We start from the raw sequence: 20,994 nt of genomic DNA, 5'->3' as shown, positions 1-20,994 counted from the left end.
TAAATACTTTATATATACTATGTATACTTTAAATATACTATATATACTTTGATAAGGCTAAACCTAAACTTACCCTTTAATATAGTAAAAATGTTTTTCATCTGTGCACAAGAAGATTAATCACAGTCCAAGATCTTAGTGTCCTGTTCAAGCTTATAGTCAGGAGAGTAATTTTTCCTGAAAGCTTCTACTATTTTTTTCCCTCTGAAATTCAGCTCCTTTCTCTTTCATGACAACCTTGTGCCTTACTATTTAGAAAATACTTGATAAAACACATCAATGGAAGCTATCAGCTAAAACAAAATATTTGCTATTTTTTTCCCCTTGGTCTAACTGTCTTTTTCATTCTTTCCCAATTTTCAGGGATTTTCTCCAGGAAAAATGAAACAATTCATGTACTTCAGGTCTAGAAAAACAAAAATCCTTCCTGAGCTCACTCAAGACTGTTCGCAGATCAGCTTTCCATTAGTGCTAAATCATCACCCGCCTCCCCCAAACCTTAAGAAAAGAAGGAATTGCTGTAGCATTCAATCCTCTTAAAGTTTCCTCACAGAGTAATTCATTTCAGCTGAGCATAGTTATATATCCTTGCAAAGAAACCAAAAAGCCTGTGTGAGCTACTCACTACATGAACAGCTTAACCCTCGCTCTCCCAGCTGCCGTGAACTACCTTGGCAAGTTGAAAAGGCTTGGCACTGCTGAGTTTGTATGATTTATATAGGGAAAATTTCATATGTGCTTACTGCATATGAAAAGAATTGAATCAATGTTTGGGAGACTACAATCCTCTCTTTGTCAGATTGTGTAGAATTGATTTTGTCAAGGAGTGTTTCACCACTACTTTGGCTTTGAGTCTTGATGCGATTTTTAATGGAAAACTTTTCATATAGAATCTTCACAGAGTTTGCATTTAAAAGCATTATAGAAAGGATGTGTGGCAGCTTGGAAACTCCATTTCTGAGGGATTCATGAGAAAATTCAAGGGTTATCAGTGATCTCTAAAATGTGTGTTTTTGAAAAGTCTTTAGCAGAATAATTTTAAACATTATATAGAACAGAGACATTATTTTTAAAAAACTGAGGAAACACATGGAAAATTGATTTCATTAGTATCTATTTAAAAATAGTAGATTTCAGCATTATCAAGCATTATGACTGAATGAGTAAGAGAACTGGTAATGAGATACAGAATTTTTCAGTTACAGGACACAAGTTCAAAGGAGAATATTAGTGGTGACAGGAAGTCACTGTTATGTCTTTGCAGTTTGCTAATGTTTAGAGATTCATTGGTGCGATGAGTCCAGTTACTAGCACACAGAAGGTCACATTACCAAATGCATTATCAAAACTGGCAGAGATGGGCACACCCATTTCTACTCTACATAACTTGCACTAACTTTCAGTATTCGTTTAAACATATCTCGAGCTCTGTGGACAATATATCAGATGGCCAATGGTAAAAGTTAGGAATTGTGAAAGTCATGTGAGACTTTTTGCCCTGAGAGATATGGCAGTTTCCATGCTCAAGAAATCTAGCTATAGAGAATGCTGGAGAGAGAATTTTCTCAATCACTTCCTGTGCAGGCTGTGTTCATAAAAGATCCAAATATTCAGAAAGTCAAGTCTTAGATTTGATACTGTTTAAAATGATCAAACTACAGCTATGAGAAGTCTTGCAAATCTTTTAACTAAATAATTTTTATTAGCAAGTGATGACAGAGAGAAATATTTTACCTGCCAACACTAGGTAAAGCTTTTGGAGACTGGAACTTTCATAGATGGTCAAACCCTTCATGACAGAAAATGTCTCTGATCCTAGCCATCCAGGATCATGGTTTGCACTAAACGTCAAGGCTAAAATTTAGAGTTAACACCCACATCATTTTGAATGGAACTAAATCCAGCTGGCAACTGGTCACGAATAGTGTTCCCCAGGGGTAGGTGCTGGGGCTTCTCCTCTTTAATATCTTTATTGATCACCTGGATGAGGGCATTGAGTGCACCCTCAGTAAGTTTGCAGATGATGCCAAGTTGGCTGGAAGTGTCAGTCTGCCTGGGGGTAGTGAGGCCATACAGAGGGATCTGGACAGGCTGGAGAGCTGGGCTGAAGCCAATGGGATGAGATTCAACAGGACCAAATGCTGGGTCCTGCACTTTGGCCCCAACAACCCCAGGCAACGCTACAGGCTTGGGACAGAGTGGCTGGAAGACTATGTAGAGAAAATGGACCTGGGGATATTGATTGATGCTCGGCTGAACATGAGCCAGCAGTGCCCAGGTGGCCAAGAAGGCCAATGGCATCCTGGCTTGCATCAGGAATGGTGTTGCCAGCAGGAACAGGGCAGTGATTGTCCCCCTGTACTCACACTAGTGAGGCCGCACCTCGAGTACTGTGTCCAGTTTTGGGCTCCTCACTGCAAGAAAGACATTGAGGCCCTGGAGCGGGTTCAAAGGAGGGCAACAAAGCTGGTGAGGAATCTGGAGTGCAGGGCTTGTGTGGAGCGGCTGAAGGAGCTGGGAATGTTCAGCCTGGAGAAGAGGAGGCTCAGGGGAGACCTTATTGCTCTCTATAACTTCCTGAAGGGAGGTTGTAGTGAGCTGGGGGTTGGCCTCTTCTCTCGTGTAACTGTGATAGGACCAGAGGGAATGGCTTCAAGCTGCGCCAGGGGAGATTTAGGCTGGACATTTGGAAATACTACTTCTCTGAAAGAGTGTTCAGGCACTGGAATGGGCTGCGTAGAGAGGTGGTGGAGTCACCAACCCTGTAGATGTTCAAGGAATGTTTGGACGTTGTGTTGAGGGATATGGTTTAGTGAGAACTATTGGTGATAGGTGGATGGTTGGACTATATGATCTTGTAGGTCTTTTCCAACCTTGATGATTCTGTGATTTTTCCCTGGGGTTCGGAAGGAAAGTCTTTCCCTATCCACTCCCTTCTTCAGGTTTTGGAAGGGAAACCTGTTTAATTTAAGATGACAGTTCAGTGTGTATTCCTGGTCAGTACAGACCTCCTTACAGCATGGATTTGGATTCTGCAAGCAAATAAAAATTCAGTCCCACAGCACTACACCTATTTTTTTTCCCACCAATTCGTTTATACTGACCTTCCCCAGAGGGCAGACTCCATTTTTAGGCATCTAATTCTCTTGTCATTATTTGGCACAGTCTACATGCAAATCATTATGCCTAATAATTAGATGCTGCACTGTTCGGGGTTATGACACAAGACTTTTGGAATCATTAATATTGTGCCTCCACTGTAATTCTTTCTCCTTCCTAAGGTTGTGTGTCATGCTCAGAGAAATGCTGTGGTATGTAAGCACCAAAAAAATTAGCTTTCCGGGAATGATCTCTGTGCTGCAAATAAGGGCTTCTTCTGCTTATCCCCAGTGATTCCTGAGCATTTTGAACCACACACTGGCTTCCTCTGACTACTGTGAATGTTTAGAAGCCCATTTTTTAATTGAAAATGCTATAAAAGCAATATACTGCAGATCATTTATCTTAGCCTTGCAGGCTGTGTTTGGACCCCTTGATATAAATAATAACTACGCAAATAAAGCTTCTCCTGATCAGCCTTCTGTCCATAACTGAAAGATTATTTCCTGATCTCTCCAGTTTGACCTCAAATTCCACTGAAACATCAAAGGATAATCTAACAGCTTCTACCTGTCTCCACTTGAAGTTCAAATGTATTCAATGTGTTTATCTTTTTGTTTGTCAGAATCTATCAGAAGCTCTCACTGATATCTGACAGTCCTTGTACTTAATTTTGCCACTCACTGAAAATTTTGTCCTTGGATTTTAAATTTCTTTTTTTTTGGTTCAAACTGTGTTTCTTTTATCTCTATAACAACAGGCACAATTTAATGAGGACTGCCAAACCCTCTCCTTTTTACGCATTTTAAATTAGTTCTGCTTCTCACTGAGTATAAATCTCTTTCTAGAGACTTTTATATAGCAGCTCTTCTGTCCTTTTTTGCTGTTTTGTTTGCAGTGTGTTGAACACTGATTTCCTTTCCTTTTTCCTTGACTTTTTTATTACAGGTTCTTTCTTTTCGTGGCCACGTTACAACTGCACAGCTTTGGGGATGAAGCCAGCATCTGAAAGAGGAGGGAGCCAGTGTAGCAGTCCTGATACAAGATGATGATACACCACAGAGAACTTCACTTATAGTCCAGAAGGCCAACCGTATCCTGTGCTGCATCAAGAGAAGTGTGATCAGCAGGTCGAGGGAGGTGATTCTGCCCCTCTACTCTGCTTTCATGAGACCCCACCTGGAGTATTGAGTCCAGTTATGGGGTCCCCAACACAAGAAGGACATTGGACTATTGGAGTCGGTTCAGAGGAGAGTCACAAAAATGATCAGAGGGCTGGTGAACTTCCCTTAGGAGGACAAACCGAGAGAATTGGGGATTTCAGTCTGGATAAGAGAAGGCTTCAGGAGGACTTCATAGCAGCCTTCCAGTACCTGAAGGGGCCTACAGGGTATCTGGGGAGGACTTTTTATAAGGGCGTGTAATGATAGGACCTGTGAAGGTGGAAAGACAATGGAACAGGTTGCCCAGAGAGGTTGTGGATGCTCTCTCCTTGGAAGCATTCAAAGCCAGGCTGGATGAGGCTTTGAGAAGCCTGGTCTAATGAGAGGCATCCCTGCTTATAGCAAAGATATTTGAACTTTAAGGTCCCTTTCAATCCAAACCAATCTATGATTCTGTGAGATGCTGTTTCATGCACAGGATGGGGTTGCCTGGTGATTGCCCACTGATTTTCCAGTCTGTATAGAGTTGCATGTCAGTGTAACGGATGCAGAAATGACCGACTGGCCTTGAGCTGTTGTGTGATATGAGAGACAGAGGGGGGACAGGCATGGCTGTATGCCTTTGCTGTAGATATTATGTCATAATATCCATTCATACCTCCAGAAGTGACTTCTTTTCTCCTATCAGAGACGAGAGTTTCTGAAAGAACTCTTAACACCGGCTTTTAGCCCAGAGATTTACCACAGTGGGTCACTGTAGTCTGAAAAGCAGCATTCAATTTTTTTCAAGAGCAATTTTTTCAAGTGAGGTGTAACATCTGATGAGGATGAGATTCAGGCCTCTTTCTGCTAACAACAGTTTCACTTACTGCCATTGGGATTCTTTTATGAGCATTCACTCTCAGCTGTAAGTATCTGATTTTTGTGATTTGGCTCATAACCTGCATCTGACTGTGGAGGAGAACCCGGCTGACACATGGTTGCCAGTGTTAATGCTGTTTCTTGTGATGAAGATGTACATTACTTAGTGAGGTAATTTGTATAATGACTATTAATTTACCTTCTACAAGAGACCCTCCATTTTCTCCTATCTGTTTTCAGAACATGATCTCCTCTCAAAATTGCACTGGTTTCATGCACCCTGCTTAACTCCATCCAGTATCACAGCAGAAGTTTTCCTTGGTTCTCTGCTGTGTCTTTCTTTATCATACCTTACCCTCCTCTACAGCTGCATTAGAAGAACTCTTTTAAAAGTAAGAGGTTGATTAGAGCCAAGTGGGAAAAATGGGATAATGTTGTTAGGGCACAGAGTTTACTCCACTGCTGCAGGTAAAATACACAGCAGTGGACAAAAAGCATCCTCATCTTCTTTTTCAGATCCATGCTCATGATTCATAATAGCACTACAAAAACTGGATTAATAATAATTTTCACAGATACAGTAAAAATATTTTAAGCATCTGAGACTATACAATCACACAGTCTTATTACCTGGACTCCTTTCATTCTTATTGGCTTTTCCTCTCCTGCATTCTTGATAATCCCCTTACCCTGCTGGTGAACTTACACTGTTAGAACTCAAGAGTTGCTCGTACTAAGGAGAATAGATCGGTTCTGGGTATTAGACAGCAAAGGAGCCAATAAACTATTTTTCATTGCTGCCAAAGTAGGGCAAATTTGATTATAAATATTAAGAATTTTCTTTTCTTTTTTACTTAAAACTGTTCTATCACAAGCTTATGTCAGATAATAGCTGACCAAGTAATCTCTCCAGACCTCCCTTTCTCTAATGTGCTCATCTGTATTAACTATTAAGTGTATTTGCTTTAGTAAACAGAACATCCTTACTTCATGCTGCCAAAATTATGTCTTCAACAAGTAGTCATGCAGGTTTATCACCAGCTTGTTCCTGTTCAGGAGGAGTGGGAATGAATGCAGAAAAACCACAGGAGGTCAACTCTCACAAGAGAGAAAATAAAAGACCAAATTAATGGCAGATGCTTTGGGAATTATCAGCAATTCCCATCTGTATCAATAATCAGAGGAGAGTTGAGCAGCTCTGATTATTATATTACTTCACTCTGATTTTATGTTACTACACTTTGCTTTGTCCTCTCCCCAGAATAAAAATGCTCCATCAGTCTCATAATCTTTGATCATCCCCTTCACAAGAACTACTATCCAGTCTTTCAACCTCAGATTTCAGTCTATAGGACCATGGCCTACAACCTTTGGGATCCTGCTGTTATATAAATCTGTGTCACCAACATGAGGAAAACCTCACAGAGGGAATGAAGTACAAAGGGCAAAAGAGAAGAGTTTCCCCTGGAAATATTTGCTCAGAACAAAAAAATACTGTGTGACAATACAAGTAATTGATGCACTTTAACTTGTAGCTAAGAGACCGAACAGATTTACTTAATCCTCAGAAGAAAACAAACAAACAAACAAAAAAGCAAAACCGCATCACTAAATGCCTTCATAAGTAAATAAACCTATATAATTTGAATGACAAATAAATCAGAATGTGATGTAGAACAACCAGTATGATAAACACTGTTGTTCTTTCCAGAAACCATTGGGATATGTCAGATGCAATTACTTTGATACTTGTTTTATTCTATTCCAATAAAAAGGCTGAATTTGTGGGAGGTTATCTCTGCACTGTATCCAGCCCTTTTTACTCATCTGAGCTGTTGTGCATGAGGGCTATGAGGTAGATGTCACCAAAAGCTGCGTGGTACACATAAAGCAAAGCAAAACAAACAAACAAAGACAACAAAATCTTCATTTTTCAGTGAGTACTGCATTCAAAAATCTTTGTCTTCCATTTACAGACTATCATTTTTACCTTGCTGCTGTTGCAGCTATTTTTGTTATCCTAGTCTGTCAAGGTCTCAAGGTAGCAGTCAGGGAGTTTAACAAAATTTTTTTTGTCCTTATATAAAGAATAGCCTAAAACCTTAAGTCCACATTCTATCCACAGTATTTGAGGAAGGCAAGAACAGCTTAAGAAGAAAGAGCTTACGAAGAAATTAGCTTCTTGTCTGAAGCTAATGTAAAGGCAATGTGCCTGTTCATACGTGTACTCTTGGATCTTATTCATTGAATTAGCAAGAGGAGGATTAGACCCATAATACTCTTTCAAATCAGCAGGAGGTGGGATAGGGCTAAAACTACTGTTTATAACCTGCTTTCTTCAAAAAGAATTTGCACATGAATTTGCAAGATTTAAATGCAAAAGATGTCTGTAAGCACTATGAGAAACCAGAAACTATGAAAACCAATTTTGAGTTGAAATTTACTGGGAAGATTATTCCATAGTGATCAACAAATGCAACTTTCTGTTGTGTGTTCTTAAGCTTTGGAGATAAATTCTCTGTTTACTTCCAATTTAAATATAGGGTCTATAGTAATTAGAGTTTTAAAATTAAAGTGACAGGGAACCTAAAGTAGGGCTCCTTAGTGAAGACAACTGTCAAGGTAGTTAGAAAGAAAGTAATGTAGCTTTAAATGAACACTGTAGACAGAATTCTAACCTCATTTAATGCAGAGAACACCCACTAGGATCAGTGAGCCATTACTGCAGAAAAAGGGGCAATGAGTATGAAACTGCAAGTCAACCCCTGCTATGAGGAGTCTCTCAAATAAGATAGAAAATAAGTTCCCTAATACTAGTGATGAAGATTGATTATTTGTGCAGTGATACTAATGCGTGCTTTTAGGCAGAGATGAAGGTGACAGCTATGCTCCAAAAACCTTAGCAGAAGGGGGACAGGGGTTCAAGCTGAATGGAGGAAAAATGTGAATAAGAGTTAAATACACATTGTGGCTTAGATGTTTTCTGCAGATGCTGGTTTGTAATGGGAATTCTATTGTTGGAATAGTGGGATGTATGATGTGTGACTGTACAGACTGTCACTTGGATTCACGTCACTTTGATAAACTGTGATGGGAATTTGGATCCGATATCTCTCAATGCATCATCAAGCCATTTCCAAAGATTTCAAGATAGCTTATCCTTTCTCATCATCATCTGAAAGCATAAGTAAATGAAAGAGTTTTGACTGTGGACAGCTAAAAGTTAAAAGAGATGAATCTCAGTCCATACATTTCTGTTTTCAGAAGCAGTGATCAGGATACTCAGTGGCCAATGATGGTGTTTCTTTGTAGTTCCTCAGACTCCATTTCCAATTGTCAGTACAAAAAAAAAAATCTACTGACAAGATCAGTAAGTGCATAAATAAAACTTGTTTTATTTCTCCAAGGTGCACAGAATGTTATTGTTGTTCCTTTATTTTCAATTTTTATTTTATTTACATGACAGTATATACGCACTTGAGCATTTATAAGTGCATGTCTATTGTACACCTTTGGTCAGACTTTTGGTCAGTCTAATAAATATATTTGCCTTTTTATAAAAAAAGTCTGAAACTTGAGGTTGGAATACCCAATGGCTGGTGTTAGAAATGATACTTCTCACTTTATTTTTGGTTTATAGTTGAAGTTGACAGGTCATTTCTAGTCTAAACAAATTCTACTTTTTTTCTCTTTATTGCAATTTTTATTATTATACTGATTTAAGAAATGGAATATGTAGTTCAGTATTACTTGTACTTAGTCTATTAAGATACATATGCTCTTCTACCTTTTCTTTTCAGTTTACATGCTCATACATTGTTATGATGCTGCTGTAAAGGATTATCTGTAAATCAGATCATGCTCAAGTTTCATATCAGTATGTACTAACTCTTATGGAGAAACAGTTCAAACCTATTTAAAACACTGGACTGGAAATTTTTACTGTGAGGTATCTTACTGGGCATTTCTAGGGATTCTAATCACCACTAGCCTGAATAAACTATCTCACAGTGTAGTTAAATCCGAAACTGGATTGCTTACCAAGGAAGGGAAAAAAAAGGTTCTGCAAACTGATGTTAGCATAGTCAACATAAAATAATACATGTTCATAATTTGTTGTCCACAGAATGAAATAGTTTCTTGTTATTCCTCTACTTGCCAAAATTACAAGAGAAAAAGACATGAAACACAGCTTCAATTACAAAACAGCCTATGTGCTCATCAGTGCTCAGCCCAAATGATTTTCTTTGGCACACAATACCTTAGTGAGAAGCAATGCTGCTTCTTAAACATTCAGACCAATTATTCTAGGCTGAGAACAGTATGCAGTGGGATTTCTTTCATGATTCTGAGATGCATCTCTCTGTAACTGCTACTCATGTCATAAAAGAACCTACAGCCAGCCCCTGAGAAATGAAAAACTATGGTGTGAGCTGAAAGGCACCAAATGAAGCTCCTGGAGACCTACAATGGCTTACTCACATAGCCAGCAGGAATATAGATGTGTTATCCATGTTGATGTAAGGAATGGCACAGTGACTGCTGGGGCCTGCAGAGTCTGCAAGCCAGAAGGTGACGCTGCGACTGACATTGGTTTTTATGTCCCTTGGACACAGGCACATTGCAAAGGCATTTTCAGTTAAGCAAATCCAAGTAAAAATGTATGAAATGCCAAACTTGAGAGAAAGTATGGGATGAGAGGGCAGACAGAGCGCTATTCCAACATCTGTTAGTGACTTACTAAGTAAGTTCAGGTGTGTTTCTTGAACTCTTTTGGCCAGTCACACTTTTCACTATGGAAAATCTAGTTACTCTCTAGTTACTGTTCTCAGCTCCAAAATAGACCTTTACAGAGGAGATAGATTCAGACTTTGCAAAGGCACAGGGATAATTGTTAACAAACATAACTGTAAGACAGGATATTATGATTGAATAAAAGGAAAAAAAAAGTCACTATGAGGGCGGTCAGACACTGCAACAGGTTGATCAGAGAGAGACTGTGGAGTCTCTGTCCTTGGATATATTCAGAATTTGACTGGAAAAGGGCATGAACAATGTGATCCAACTTCAAAGTTAGTCCTGTTTAGAGTAGGCCAGACTATATGACCTCTAGCAATATTTTTTTCTACAGTTCTATGATTACACAATGAGCCAGCAGCTCTTAACAGCAGGTGGACTCTCACAGCTTTCTTTGAGATGAAGTACCATGAAATATGCAGTCTGAATATAGTTCTTTGCACTTCCATTTCCCCTCCCTTTCCTTTACTTCTCTTGTACATTGAGTTTCTGTGAGGCATAAGGTACCTAAAATCCCCACAGAGAGACTGTTTTATGTTTATCGAGTGTACATGGAGCACTTAGTTAAGTCTCCTAGGGACATTGCACAAATAATAATAAAAATTCTATAAGACTGCAAAAAAGAATTTTGGAATAGAAAGTCTAAATCCAAGGCAGATAAAATGCCCAGTTAGCTTCAATATTATAGCTTCACTTCTGCTCAGTGTCATTATCAATTTCCCTCTATTTTCCCCCAAATTTTGATGAGTTACCATTTAGTATTCGGAGACTATGGAAATACAGACTGGTCTAAGAGCATGTTCTTTCTTGCTCTGTGCTGTCTTTGTGAGTTTAAAATGAAGCAGATGATGTGATCTAGTACTCAAAAGACTGCCTTTTAAAAAAAAGAATTACTGGATTCCACTTAATTACACTTCTTGTTTAATTGTAGGCCTTCTTCAGCTTTAGTGTAGCACAATACATTTTTATAACTACATTTATTTACCTTGTGCATTATAAAGCTTTATTGTATTTCTGCTAAACAATTTCTGCACTACTGGATGTTGGAAGTGTTTGCAAAAAGTCTGCTTAAGCTCTTTTTTTGGAAAATGAATTTGAATTTGTGAAAGGTATTAGAAATATCCAAGCTCTGTCTGCAGGCTACATAAATCTGATAAGGCTAACTTAGGCGCAGCAGCACCTGAATGCAGTTAAATTCCACCTCTAATGTCCCCTTGAGTACAACACAGTTGTGCTTGTAACACATAAACTGGTCTACCCAAAATATGCCCAGGTATCAACTGGAACCCACAATATGGGGGAACCTGGTGAAGACCCCTTGAAGTGGCTCAGCTTGAACCTACACTACCAAACCCGAACTCAGTTGCATCACATGAATTATGCCACCATCCCACCTGGCCCAATGGCTTCCTGATGCACCAAATTTTCCTGTTACCTTTCGAAAGACTGTAAACTCCTTGTCTCCAATAGAGTTCTGGAACAGACGTTATTTCTGCATCCAAAGTACCCTAGATCTGCAGTACAGGCGCTGAAGGCAAATGAACTAAATGTTATTGTGCTCTGTTCAGTTTTGAAATGGTGTACTGTGAGCATTCATGGAGAAAGCTCAGACAAGCAAAAAATAGGCCAATGTTTGCTATAGGAGAGCGGGCTAGAGTATGTTTGGGCTCATCAGCATGACTGAAACTGTTGGCTAAATAACAGCTTGCCAAATTCTTCTGAACTGCTTGTCTCTTTGTTATTTCCATGTCCCTGAGAACAAAGCTCAGAGATCAACACCCACATGCACAGTGGCCTCACAGACAATCCCTGGAGAAGTCTAACAGAATAACAAATATAATTTCTTTTGCACAATTCAATTCACACACAGACTAGACCTGGAAGACAGGAGAAAAGCCTTGGCCATTTTCAGAGGATCTGATGCTTGCCTTAACTGATTGACAGCACTTCATCTGACGATAACCATTCATCACAAAATAGCCCATTACTAGCTCAGCTCTAAATTAGCTCTCACTAAATAGTACAGATGCTGTAAACTGTCACCGACTGATCATATTACCACAAATAAACCTGCTGAAATGGACTCCAATCCTGACTATGAGCCATTATTTCCCTGTTTAGCTGAAGGACCAGACAATGCATAAGTTTTTATCCTTTGGTCTGCAAATCCGCTCCTGTGTTCCTCAGTTCTGTGTTGTGACTTCCCATTAATTCTCATCAGGAAGCTTGACTAGATTTCTAAATATCAAAACCTGCCCGCTGAGAAGCTGCATGCCCCTTGCTAACCGCTGCCTCTGATAACATTTATGGGCCACTGAAACAATGGAACCACACCAGGCTGGTGTGTGAGCTGCAAACAAATCTTGCAGAGGATAATGGACATTATCGTGCTCTACTCTGCAAAAGATAAGAATATCCACACTACTCTAAAAGCTTCCAGAACAAAAGATAACACTTAGCTTATTTTCTCTCAATAATTTATTTACACATGTGAGAGACACACATTTGCCCTTTATCACATAAATACATACAAACACAAGCAAATGAACAGAAACAAGCTATCTTATCCCTGGGCTAGGGGGAAAAAGAAGACATTTAGCTATTGTTCTTCCTATTCAGAAAACCAGGGGAATGCCTAAACTCTATGAAAATAAGAATCATTTAGTATCAAGACAGAAAAAAAAAGGAAACAGAAAAAGGGAAGTAATATATATTTTATATGAATCAGAGATATTTCAGATAGAATTTCAAATCCCAAAATGCATTCCTAACTCCCCAGAAATAAATGTCTTCTTTTGATCAATAAACTGAGCTAACTTGACATGAAGCCAGATATTTATTGGAAAGAAAAATATAGACACTGGAAGGTCAGTCTGAGGAGAGCTAGGGTCTCATAGCACCTGGTCAGGTGTTGGTGAATTTGCTGGTGAATAAGCTCATTTCGCAGTCATATTTACTTTTGATGATGCTATGCTTTTCTGCCCATGAATAGGCATGTCATATTCTTCCTTGAATTCCCAACCTTAAATATATGAAAATTTGCCCAAAGTGTCTATACAGACCTCTTTTAACGTGGATATATGCTTGGGGAAAATGAGATTATGAAATAATTCAGCCTCTTTACTGCCTTGTGGCAAGGATAGTGCCAAAATTAATGGTTCACACTGCTCCTTTTCACCTCTAAAAGCCATTACCTGTCAGAGATCTTTAAGGCTCAGGACTGCTTGCTGCTCAAAGCTGAGCAGACCCCAAGCTGGCACAGCCCTGACCCCGTTCTCTGCTGATCCTTTCCTCTGAATCATCTAGTCCAATTCATCTAGGTGCTCTCATCATCCCCTGCCTGCTCTCTGTTAAAAGAAGAATGCCCTATTGTTCCTTTTTAATGAATGTCCAAAATGACAGAGTGTTCATTCAGCTGCCTTTGTGAGGTTCTCAATTCTGAAGAGATCCAGGTCGATACCCAGTGCTACTCCAGTCTCTGCCAGCAAGAACTGCAGCCCATCGCTGTGCATACACATTAGTGGAACAGGGGTATGAGATTAAACAGAGTTACATGCTGTGGCTTCCACTCCTTCCTCCAGCAATGGAAAGGTAGTTGGTGCTGGGACAACTTAATTACCTTCACGCTTTTGCTGTTAACACTTTGAGAAAATTAAAAAAAGAAACCTCAAAAACTAATGGTAGGAGTTGATCTGAGATCTGATCTTCGTCTTTCAACCTGTTTCTTTTGTTTTGTTGGTGGTGTTTTTGTTTTTTGGTAGCTTGAGACTGCATTTGCCTGCTCTTGTTTGTCTGTGCTTGAGTGTTTTCAGTTTCATGCCTGGTTGCCTGCCTAGCTGAGCACTACTGAGAGCACGCTTTTCAGTGTGAAAGGAATGCATATGTTTGCCTGCTGTTTGAACCAGGAGCTGTTTCTATGGGGAAAAAGAACAATTGCTGTTGGATTACAGACAGGCATTTCTTTCTGAAAATTGATCTTGTAGACAACAGCTGAGGTTCACTAAGGTGAGTACAAGGATGTGCGATGTATGTTTATCTGCTCCAGCCTGTCCAGTTTTTCATGGAAGGAGGGAGTGCATTTCCTTGCATTGAGAGAAAGGATTGTTTCATCACCCTTAGAGTTAAAAGGCTTGAAGTTGTGAAGAAAGCTATGAAGGAGGATGGATCCTCCCACAATCTCAGCTGCAAATTATTCCTTTTTATGCTGGATGAGATGGACTCATTAAAAAAAAATGAGGTTGTAGTAGCTTTCCATGCCTACAGCTCCGTATGGCTAACACTTTTCCCCAAAGGCCTTGAATGTGGTCTCTGTCAAGGGTAATTTAAAGGCCCTTATTTTTTTTAACTTGGAGCAAAACAGGTTTGTGGTCCGTTGGTGCTGCAGCAAGAGGAGGTGTGTATTCCTTCTAGTTTTGTGTTATATTTTAGCTATGTGTGGGGATAGGAAATCAATCAGCACTCCTTCCCAAAGACTGAACTGCACTTTATTTTCCATCTGCAAAACACCGTCAAGAAAGTGGAAAACAACAGGAAAAAACAACATAACCAGTGTTACTGTGGAAGCCTAAATAATGGCTGAAATTAAAATCTTCTTAATCACATACTTACTTAGAACTGGTTCATTCTGAGGAAAAAACAAAACAAAACAAAACAAAAATGCATGGAACTAGGAGATATATCACAGTATTATAGAAAGAATGACTCCATTGCACTGGATTGTAAGTTCCTAAAGCCAACGAGAAAGCTCCATAAAGACTTGTAAGTGTCATAAATAAATTCTGCAATACAAAACAAACACAGCATATAAGGTTGGTCTTATCAAGGTTTGAAAATTTGTTTAAAGTTTTATGGTTAATAACAGCAACTAAAATAAAATATTCTCAGCTCTTTTACTAGGATTTACTCTTTGGTTTTACACGCTAGCATTATCTTCTCTTTCTCTGATCAACGAAAACTGATAATTTCAGTCACTTCTAGGCTTATGCCCTCTAACTAAGGACTTATCTGCTTAATTATTAGTTTGGCCTTTCTTATCCTTATGATCATAGAATCATGGAATCGTAGAATCACTTGGGTTGAAAAAGACCTACAAGATCATCCAGTCCAACCGTCCACCTATCACCAATAGTTCTCATTAAACCATGTCCCTCAGTACAACATCTAAATGTTCCTTAAACACCTCTGGGGTCGATGACTTCACCACCTCCCTGAGCAGCCCATTCCAGTGCCTGACCACTCCTTTGGAAAAGTAGTATTTCCTAACGTCCAGCCTGAATCTCCCCTGGTGCAGCTTGAAGCCATTCCCTCTAATCCTATCACAGTTACACGAGAGAAGTGACCAACCCCCAGCTCACTAAAAACTCCCTTCAGGTAATTATAGAGAGTGATAAGGTCTTTTCTGAGCCTCGTCTTCTCCTTTTTCCCTAATATATCATTGACATCCACACACTTTCCTAAAACCTGTTCTCTCATCCACTCTCCAACACTGCACTATGTAGAATTACAAGTGTGAAACTTAGAAAAACACTGTGCTCTGCCATTTTTCAAGTGGTGTTAGCTGGTCTTTGTTTTCAGGAAATCAAATGCATAACATCAAGAATATACAGTCTTCTGTATATGGTAGCACAAATGTTTTGAGTTGCCAACTTGTAGAACTCTCTAATTATTCTTCATCTACTTTTAGATAGAATCATTGTTCAACAAACCAATTACAACCATGGGTGATGTGATGTCATTTGTTCATACTGTAGCATGTTCTGATGGCTAGTCAGATCTGCTCCTTGCCACTTGTATGGACAAATTCAATGTTTGTGTCCTATATAAACCTCTGATCTTCTTCTTACTTTTATTTCCTGTTGGCTCCTATTTTGCATACTTTCTATGGACATTTTGGTACTATTCCATTAACTCCTCAGCAGCACTTTCCACAGTAAGCCCAGTCACCTGAATTAGAAAAAAAAAAGTTTATATTTTGCTGTATAAATAACTTATCCAAAGAATACAGAAGTCATCATCTTAACTGGTACAGAATTCTTTCTGTTTTTAGAGCAGCATTTTTATCCATAATACAGACGTTGTTTAGGAAGTGAAGAATTTCATTGCTATGAACATTTTTCTTGAAGAAATGGCAGCTGGGACAGAAACTCCACATTAGCATTTCTCTCTGATGATCTTTGAAATGATCTGGTAAAATTCAGGCTCTTCACTGTCACCATCTAGGGAAGGGAATGTGCATCTCTGAAGTATTTTTACCAATCCTTTGTGATTTTTCTTGTGAGTTGGAAATAACTTTCTCAGTGTGGAATTTAATGATCTCCAATCTAAATTGTTTTCTAGTGATTTCTACCCTTCTTTGCTGATGCTATGGAAGGAAATGTAACATTTTCAGTCTTGAATTTATGTATGTCTGAAGTCACAACTCAGTTCCTGGAATAGAGGTATTAGACATTATTGGGGTCAAGTGTAATTTTGATGTAAATGGAACCACCAGATTTTTTTCTTGATTCTTCCAAGCACATTATTTTTTGTCCAGAGACATTTCACAGGTTTTGTTTCTTTTTATGAGGACAAATATAATGACAATTCATGTTGATATGTCTGGAATTGAATTCCATAGTCCTATCTAAGCAGCAGAATATTCTGAGATACAGCTTGGAAGAGCTCTCACTCTTAACAAAGTAATCAAAAATTATGTTTATATATATATATATATATATATACTTTGATTGCATTTATATGTTAAAAAAATATTTAAAAAAATAAACTTCCAAAAGACATATAACAGAGTACAATCTTATGCCTACATAAGAGAGTTTTTCCCTCCATCCTCCTCAGCATCCCATATCTAGTTCCTCACATGGCCTAAAAGCTCAACCCTGGAGAACTCTTAAAATTCTTATTCACATTCTGTGTATATCAGGTTTTAATTTTTGGAAGATCTGTAGCCCTAATATTCTGTCCATATGCTATGTCATCTGGCTTGGGGGAAGCACTGGGAAGGAAAAATTCAACACAAATGAACACTTATCTTTGTTATCCTTAGAATCACATTTGTAATTTCTATCAAGCCTCCTATAGGTTTTGTAAATGTTCCTCTGAATTCTTCCCAGTTATTAGCATGTCATCCAGATAAAAGAGAACACCATTTACCCCCTGCCTTACTTAGTTCATTGTTCTTTGAAGCACAGCAGGTGCTTTTTTTTCTGTTCATACCTAAATAGCCCCTTATGTGTGTTTGTCGTCAGAGGCTTTTCTATGCCAACTGCAAAGCCACCTGCTTTTGGAGCATGTCCTGTTTGGTAAACATTGCCGCACTTTCAAAAGTGCTTCAGAAAACCAAATCTTCTGCTCCAGGAATCTCTTACAGCCCAGCTGGAAGTAATGAGCTCTGTTCTCCTGTCCCCTAAAAAATGCAATTGGAGCAGCTCATTCAGTGACATCCAGGGGAGGACATGGGCTCTGGATTTCAAAGTGCACCAAGCTGCATTTCCAGCAGCCTTTGCAGAACTTCTGGCACAGGCCTCCTAAGAAGCACAGAAATGAATTTGCCCCTTACAGAAGGCACTGTGGTTATACTTGTTAATAAACTCCATCTACAATGGACATGGCTGCAGTTTGAATTTTCCAACCCTGTTACACAGGTGATTAACTACTATCTAACATAATTTAGGCATAGAGAAACAATTGCTGTCCACCATTTTCAGCTACGATTGCCTTCAATATAAACCAAGTATATTTATAAATTACTGTGATGGGAAGACTTGTTAATCATCACTTGTCCTTACACTATCACTAGAGATAGTGTGCCATGTGTGTTCATTTTCAACTGAGCACTGCCAGTGCTCAGTTATCCAAGGGCAGATGGCAGATTAACTGTGTCACAAATGCAGGAGTGTTGGGCAGCCCAGCTCTGTTCTATCAGGATTACTCATGAAAATGTAGTGCTGTGAAGTTTTGCTGCATTAGTCTTACAGGGTTCACAGTGACCTAGTGAGAGTGCATACAGAGGAACAGAGACATCCCCAACCCACTGCAACATGGGCAGGAAAACCTGTAAGGCCCATCTAGGCACAATATGAGCTGAGGGCTGAGGAAGTTCTACTTAAATGTGTGCAGATGTGCTGCTGCTAGGGACCTCATACCAATTTGAGTAGTATTATATGAACCTTGCTTGCCATCTTGGGTCTGGTCTTCCAAAAGAGCTCATAATAAATTTTATAGAGCTATGCATATCAATGCAGAAGATGACAAATAGATCCACAGAAATCACCTCAGCATTGATAGGAAACTTTATGTCTAATTGAAGAACAGCCATACCATCTTTTTAATTAGAATAACAGAATCATAGAATCATCAAGGTTGGAAGTGACCTCCAAGATCATCTAGTTCAATTGTCTACCTACCACCAATATTTCCACACTAAACCATGTCCCTCAGTACCACATCTATCCTTTCCTTAATCACTTCCAGGCACAGTGACTCTCCCACCTCCCTGGGAAGCCTATTCCAATACCTCACCACTCACTCTGATAAGCATTCTTCCTATTATCCAACCTGGTGCAACTTGAAGCCATTCTCTCTAGTCATCTATCATTAGTTTTGTGAAAGAAGAGACTTACCCCACCTCACCTCAAACTCTTTTCAGGTAGTTGTAGAGAACAATAAGGTCTCTACTGACCTTCCTGCAGACTGAACAATCCCAGTTCTCTCAGCTGAGACCCATAAGATTTGTGCTCCAGACCTCTCACCAGTTTTGTTGTCCTTTTCTAGACATGCTCCAGAGCCTCAATGTTTTTATTGTAGTGAAGGGCCCAAACACAATACTCGAGGTGCAGCCTCACCAGAGCTGAGTACAGAGAGATGATCACTTTCTGCTCCTGCTGGCAACATTATTTCTGATAGAAGCCAGGATGCCATTGGCCTTCTTGGCCATCTGGGCACATTGCTGGCTCATGTTCATACCCAGATCCTTTTCCTCCACTTAGCTTTCCAGATACTCTGCCCCAAGCCTGTTGCATTGTGTGTGGTTCTTGTGACTAAACTACAGAACCTTGGTCTTGTGGAACTTCATCCCATTGAACTATCTTACTGAAATGTTTACCTTGACAGGTATTCCCCATGTTTCTCTAACATACATTGCGTTCCAGCCTCTTCAATCACCTACCCTTCTGGTACTGATGCTTAAGCGGATGGCTCTACTCTTATGCTTTAATTCTGCAATTTAGTGGAGACACAGTGAGCCAACTCAGAGAGTGGAGACTCAGATTCCAATGTTTGATTTCTGGAGTTAGTTTAAACCAGATTATTGAACAATTTGGTGCATGATTGCCTGAGTGTTTTTTACCAGAATAATAGTGGCAGTGGTGCAGAGGGGGAAATGAAAGGCTGGAGTTGTGGTGGGAGAACTACTTCTTCAGAATGTAGCACTGCTCTGTGCAAATTAAAAGAGCCTGCAGAAATCAGATTGCTCCTAGATATCAAATTGATTGTAGAGTCTTTTGTTAAAAGATACTGAAATAACCAGTAACAGAAAACATTTTTAGGCTTGCGAAACACAAAAAGCGTGTTTTAGCCTTATTCTTGGCTTTCAAGATAAAACACATTGTCCTGTTAAAATAATAAAAAAAATCACTAAGCTTATAATGGTTTCCTTAAGAAGATCTACAATGTCTTTATACTATATTTCAGTAAGTTCCTGTGTAAAATATGTCTTTAAGCATCCTTTGTATTTTATATTTGGCAATGTTAGAAAAATAACTTTTGTACAGTTAAACCTTCCGTACTGTTTCTGTAAAACTACTCTCAAAGCCTGAATCTCTTTCATAACTTTTACTTGCATTATAATCCCTTCAATGAAAACTGCTTTTTTGTTGTTGTTGTTTGATTATTTTTTTAATTTCCAGATTAAATTCTTTGCCATTTTTCTGATTTGTGTTTTACTGTGGGTTTCATTTCCTTAGGATGACAGTAACTCCCAACATATAAAAATGAAAGGCAACTAACAAAGGAAAATAATTTTTCCTTCCTTACTGCAGGAGGTGTAAATCATAACTGAAATCAAAGATTATGCTGTGGTCACATGTTTTTTACATCCTTACTCTACAAGAGAAAAACAAATCCATGAGATTTAAAGACAGCATAAGCAAAATAAGAAATTGTCTAGTTCCTATAGGAAGTGCCTTTCTATGCAATTGCTCTCCTTAGTCCCTTAAGAAAAAAATAATAGATGTTCTCCTCAAAGTTGATATCCATTCTAATTCAATTTAAATAATGCCAATACTAAAATCTCATTCTAAATTTAAGAAAAAGAACACCTACTGAAAGAAAGTTGAATCATGAGAATTATAAATTCAATCTAGCTGTCACTTATAGTGGTAAAGATCAAGAAGTATTCTCATTTCTATAATACACAACTGGTAAGAAGCTGGCAATGGAGGGAGGAATGTAGACACTTTTTTTATAATTCTTTTTCTTTGGGCTTCGTTACATAATCCCAAGCAAGAACAAAGCTATGAGCTATATTTATTAATGATGAGTCTGAGTCAGTACTTTCTTACACTGCTCTAAAAGAGGCATGATTACACTGTGTTGCATTGAACTCAATCCATAGAAAATTCAGATTTGCCCCTTGCTTTGTCATTTGGAACAGTCCTCAATTGGTCCACAGATTTCAGGGCTACAGTGAGCACAATTAAAGGATGACAGAGTTATGTTGATGCTTGTTGCAAACTGACCTAGCTGTGATTTGGGAATGAAATAGTAGAGGAACTGAGTAGCACAGACTTATCTACTGAGCTAAACAAACTACAACAAAAAATATCATCCGAGAAACCAACAAAAATAAAGAGAACAATCAATGAAGGCTAAGCAGAAGAAGAAATGTGATGAATTAGTAAAAGATGGAGTGAGTGTCATCAAATAGAGAAATGTCTGCGTTTGGAATAGGATAGTAAGACTGAAAGTTTGCATCAACTTACAAAGTGTTTTTGAACCCTTGAGGTGCATAGATCTTTGAAGAAATACAATATTGTTGCTTGTGCAGTCATGCAGTCTCCTTCAGGGTAGATCAAAGGAA

General features: G+C 38.8%; 1 protein-coding gene across 2 annotated transcripts in view; it reads right to left on the bottom strand.

The window, feature by feature from the left end:
- The window catches only part of KCND2 (potassium voltage-gated channel subfamily D member 2), a 265,884-nt gene that overhangs the window by 29,981 nt on the left and 214,909 nt on the right, over positions 1–20,994 (bottom strand). The gene's annotated exons all lie outside the window — the stretch shown is intronic.

This window comes from Tympanuchus pallidicinctus, unplaced genomic scaffold, assembly GCF_026119805.1.
Source record: "Tympanuchus pallidicinctus isolate F22 unplaced genomic scaffold, pur_lepc_1.0 scaffold8, whole genome shotgun sequence".
NCBI lineage: Eukaryota > Metazoa > Chordata > Aves > Galliformes > Phasianidae > Tympanuchus > Tympanuchus pallidicinctus.
Note: the sequence above shows the minus strand (reverse complement) of the source record. Positions and strands in the feature narration are given on the sequence as shown.